Below are 6000 nucleotides of genomic sequence, written 5' to 3'. Positions count from 1 at the left end.
GCAGTATCCACCTTAAAAGCATTACTTCAGAATATTCAGCAACATTAAGTAAATCTGGTTAGTTTGCATGCAGTTTAAAGCTTAAGCTAGCTGCTTGTGCCCGTGCATGATGCCGTCCTGATTAACTGTGCAGCAGCTGCAGCAGACGACACATTCTGATGTACTGTGCTGTATCCTTACAGTCATTCATCATAACCAGTGTTGTGCTATTTCCACTTGCTTATCCTGGCATTGCAGGAAAGAGAAAAATGCCAGAATCACAGCAAAATCTCAGCATCACTTTGTCTCTTGAGAGAGGCGACTGTGCAGTGAAGGCGATAGTCACACTAATAATGGTTAGAGTGTCACTGCTCTGTTGCCACTGCAATGGCTTTCCTGCGCCTGCAGAGAAACTGGGGGAAGGGGGCCAGCCTGCATTTTTATTCAGGCACTTTCTTTTTTTAAATAGCACGTCTGCTAACTAGGATGCCAGAATTATACTCTTACATTTAAGGTGGACTTTAATAGTCCCGCTCACATTTGGTCTGTCTCTGTGGACAGGAAAGAAATCTTCTGCAGTGTAAACAATGAACCACTTCCCTTTACAGCAGTTTCTTCTTTCTACACTTGCAGCACCTTCTCATTTTTCATCTTATCATAAGTTAGCCTGTTTTCAATCTGACCCATTTGAATTAACAGCTGCTGTTTGCACACGTGACGTAATCTCTCCACATATTGATTTAGGCTTTTTACGCAAACTCTGCAAGTGAATTGATACCAGCATTACTCAGATGGACTTATCGACTGATTTAGATAATTCACTTCATAATACTGATTGCTCAGCTTTGCAAACCCCCAAAAGATCACAAAGCTGAACAATCACAGCAGCCTAAATGGAGTTTCTGGCCAGTTCAGACATTACTGGCAAGCTTAAACAGCTGTTCCCGTCAAAAAGCAAGCCACAAGAGAGCACGAGTTCAAAACAAAGACACAATCTGAAGATTAGGTTGCCGCACAAACTACAGCTATAGTCTTAGTGTCTTTAGTTCCAGGTTCAGCGTTCATTGCCTGAGACTTTATCTCTGAAGTGATTAGAAACAAACACCTCTATCAGTCTGGTGGTAGAGGCGTAGAGAGTAACAGAGCAGATCACCTTGAGGCTGCTGGGACTCTGCTGAAGTAATTTCTAGGCATTTACAAATGCCAGGAAGGTCTCACCTCACCACATGACAAGGACTTTCAGCAAAAACAATCAAGTAGATCCTAATGGATATTCAAAAACGCACATCAGAGAAATAAACCTCTAAAACTGTATCCATTGATTGGAAAATAGACTAAACTTGTACTGATTTCATCCTGATTCCATGAAAATTGGATATTGTGCAAATTTTAAATAAACAGAACGATCTGTCTGACAGATTTTTTATCCATAATAAAATATAGAAAATGTTCAAATGTTTAAACATCAAACAAAAAGCTGGAAAAGTAAGTGGTGCTAAAAAGAAACAGCTAGACTAACATTTAAGTTAATTAGGTTAATTGGTAGCAGATCAATAACAGGATTGACTATAAAAGACTATCTTAGAGAGGCAGAGGATCACTAATCTGCAAAAAACAAGATGTTATGAAACAAAATAAAACAATTTCAGAACAATGCTCCTTATGATAAATAATAATGACTCCAAGCTCATTTAAAATGGACTGAAGCTAAGTGGAAACCTGTCATGTGGTTAAAAGACACAAAATTATAAATTGTTCTTGGAAAACATGGATGCAGCAAACTCTGAATGGAAAAGGAGAGACCATCTAATCTGTTATCCAGCATTGAGTTCAAAATCCTGCATCTCTGGTGGTTTGGGTGTGCATCAGTGCAGCTTGCACAACTGGAAGAGAAACCGATGTACCCATCCAGATCACTTTTTCCCCACAGGGGGCCTTGCAAATTTCAGCAAGACAAAAAAGCGCAAACTGGATCTATATCACGGCTATGAGGCCAATTATTAAAAGAGGACCCAAGAGCAGAACCAACAAGGACACCAGTAAAGGTTTTACAGTCTTTATTTTCACACAAGAAGCAAGATGATAGCTGTGAGGTTGCACAGTTGTTCTTTCCAGGTCTGGGGAGATGGTTTCATTCCAGGAAGATGGTTCCTGTTCGAGGGTGAGTAGGCAGATGAGGAACAGCTGCTGGATGATCCAGAGGTGGCTTTGAAGGAAAGGGCCAGCTTGCAGAAACAGGTTGTTAAACAAGGTGAGAAATTGGAGAACACTGAGGACAGTGGGAAAGAAGTTAGCACAAAAAACTAGGAGTTTATGAGAAGTCAAGGTTTATCCTGACTACCACACTGAGTCAGACTATGTAGCAGAGACTGTGTGCTGAAGACGGTCCTTTTAATACTGATGTTGATGGCATACAGGTGCGAGAGCCTTCAGGACTTCAGAATGGTTGCTTGGCATACCAGGCTGACAGTATATTCAAAAAGCATGACTACCCACTAGAAACTATCCAAATAATCATCATGAAATGAAAACTACGACAAAGAGCACCAAGGATTGATGAACAGCTAGAATTATAAACATGGTCAGAGCTCCTGAAAGTCTAACAAACAGTCCTTCAGTTCTCAGACTGTTGTTAAAAGAAGAGAGCGTCTACAGTGGTAAACATTTGTGAGGCATATTGCTGCCATGAAGATGGGTTTAAGTGCTTTGCAGGTCATTGAATTCTGATCCTGTTTACATTTTACACATCATGCCATTCTTTCTGAATCTGGGAATGTAGATGGCAGATTAGACGATCTTCTTCAAGTCTTTTGTCTCTCCAATACCTAATCGGATAGTTCTCCTTCACTGAGTGCTTTAGCATTTGACAGACTGGATGCTGGCAGGAAACACCTGCAAAAATGTGACATGTTTAGTCACCTTGAGTAATATTATCCTCACACATGGGCTACACTAGATGCACACACATTGGCTCTTTTATCAAAAACACAGGGTGAAACAGAGTCATGAAGAGAGAGATTAGATAAAGTCTCTCCAGATCCAGAGCTGACTAATGAAAGTCAAACCATGAACTCCATCAGTTATCTGTGAGTTTGAGGTGGATCACTGTGGTCACTGCACGGACAATGGCAATGAAAATACAGGCGGGGGGTAGAAATACCAATATACTTCAAATTTTTAGATGATTGGTCCCCAGGAGAAATGTTTAATTTGTTTTACTTTATTAGTGTAATATGGTCATGCTGGATGATTTCTGCTTGGAAAGAGGGGGTTATTTTTGTTTTGTTTTGGGGCGATCGTGGCTCAAGAGTTGGGAGTTCGTCTTGTAATCGGAAGGTTGCCGGTTCAAGCCCCGGCTTGAACAGTCTCGGTCGTTGTGTCCTTGGGCAAGACACTTCACCCGTTGCCTACTGGTGGTGGTCAGAGGGCCCGGTGGCGCCAGTGTCCAGCAGCCTCGCCTCTGTCAGTGCGCCCCAGGGTGGCTGTGGCTACAATGTAGCTGCATCACCAGTGTGTGAATGTGTGTGTGGATGGATGTGTAAAGCGCTTTGGGGTCCTTAGGAACTGAGTAAAGTACTATACAAATACAGGCCATTTACCATTTTGTTTTGCCTCATTTGAACAATCGTGCCATCCAACCAATATCATTTTCACTTGACACAAAAGTGTCACTAATGGCTACTAAAACATTTTAGGAAATCTTTTTTTTAAGTAAGTAGATCTATAAAAGTGCTTTTATTACACAACACAGTAGAAGCTCATATGAACGACATTCTTAAAATGGTCACGATATGTAATTAATACTTTTCAAAAATAACAAGGAGAACATTTAAAAATCGTGTTTTGCAGAGGTAGTATTTACTATATTGAGATTTATGTGGAAGTGCAGACTAATATAAAAGAAAAAAAATGAAGACGGTTTTTAAAAGATGTGTGACTCCATCATTGTGTTGCCTCAAATTATAAAAAGAATAATGAGCTGGGAAAGCAACTACTGTTGTTGCCTTTGAGGCCTCTCAGGGCTACTCATCTGGACGTTTCACAGCTCGTTATTGCTTTCAACATATGTTCTTATTTAATCGCTTTGCTAGACAACTCATATGCTCTTGCATCATCTATAACCCATATATCACATTTCTGGTGAGCCAACTTGTGCAAAGAAAAGGTCCTGTCCTATTTGTTCACTCTCCAAAGGATTGTAAAATTACATTTCACACCACCAATTGCTGCAGCTAATTGTATAGTCATCATTTATTGTACTGTCACTGCGTTGCATTTACTTCCCTCGTGGAGACCACAACAATATGTGAAGTGTAAAGCCTTTTTTTTCCCAACAGCTGCTTCAAATGACAAGCTGAAAGTAAAAGAGCCTTTCATCTACTCAACTACTTACATGCAAAGTAGAAAAGCTCTATTATCTTCCATTATAATTATATGCCTTATAATGAACTAAATACTGACAATTATTGTCTTTGTCTGGTTGAGCCTGCCTTTAGCCCAGCCACTTGGCTTAACTGTTGGCACAGAAAAGTTGTGCATACGTTGCTTTTTTACAATCAGCAATCAGTCGATGTGCGCACCTCGCTTCTGTGGCTATTTTTGAAAACTTGATTATAGCCTATCAAAGCTTTCTGCTACCCTGTTATTTGGATTTCAAAAGACTACAGGTGTTAAAACAATAGGTGGGGAATGGTTGCCAAATTACCTCCATTAATAACTGGACATTTTAGTTCAGTAATCCCTTGTAATTAGCATCACTGTAAGCTGTTGCAATGTACTAAAGAAAGTTGTTGTTTTTCTTTTTTAAAGGAAAGACATAAGAGGTAGAGTATTTGTTAAAAACTTTGTAGCTACATGAGACCACTAAAGAGATGCAACCAGAGCCTCTGACACCACCCACAATCAGCCAGGAAAGAGCAAGCTTCAACAAAGTTGCCATCAGTGTGAATGCTTCAAACACGCATGTTGACAGCACTCAACAGTGCTGCTTTCCACTGCAGTGGTAGTAATTGGGGGAAAGGACCATTATGCACCAAATTCTGATGTAAACGTGCGTCTCTTAGTGAAACAGAAACATTTCTCGTATTTGCTTTCAAGCTGAAAAAAAGGAAATGAAAAAAAAAAACCAATTGCTTTTGTAACAACAATACATCAGCCTTGCGTGAGGTGCTCAAATACAAGTGGGGCGTAGTGAAAACTACAAGTGCCAAGCAAGCCATGAGTACGTCTTACTGTCTGAACCAAAAGCCACATTTTCTTTCACCTGTTTTAGCATAAAGGCGCATGTGAATGAGTACTCTAATAAACTCTTTGCACATATGTCACACTAATGTTTCTGTCATGGTCACTCTGAAATTAAGACAATCTCAGAAGAGCTGCTCTGGGACTCAATTAAGCTGCTTGTCAGGAAGTCTACCGAAAAAAACAAAAAGCTGACGACTGTCATTAAAGATCCAAAAGCTTTTAGACTCCATTTCTCAAAGCTTCTTCAAAATGGATAAAATGCATCATTAAAAATAAATCCTCAAAACCAAATTTAAGATGGCTATGCTTTCTTCTTAAGTCTTTTGAGTTCTAAGATATTGCTCGCATGTGGCTTCGAATAATTACTTCGCCTGGAGGGTGAAACAGAGTTGAGATGAGAGTTACTTGCTGCAGAAAAGAAAGTTCAAGTGAGTCACTTTGTAACGCTCTCTTCAAGTTACAGAAATTAACAGAGAAACAACAAATTTATTCTGACCCCACACCAGGTAAAATTTCAGCAAGAAAGCCTGAGCACACATCAACACACTCCCATTGTAGGAAGTGAGCAGTGTGAGCTTTGTCTCTCTGGGCACAGAGACTTTATCCATTTTGTTTTGCTATCAGCGGCCAGAGAAGCCAATTGCGATCTCGAGAGCCGATACAACAGAGACACGCAGCTACACTGGATACGCATCAGAATTAACTGCATCTATAACCAGTTATATATATATATATATATAATACAAAATGGCTAAAAGCATAGAGAGCAAGTCTTTT

The sequence above is a fragment of the Neolamprologus brichardi genome, chromosome 2 (assembly GCF_056152115.1).
Source record: "Neolamprologus brichardi isolate AB-2024 chromosome 2, ASM5615211v1, whole genome shotgun sequence".
Taxonomy (NCBI): domain Eukaryota; kingdom Metazoa; phylum Chordata; class Actinopteri; order Cichliformes; family Cichlidae; genus Neolamprologus; species Neolamprologus brichardi.
Note: the sequence above shows the minus strand (reverse complement) of the source record.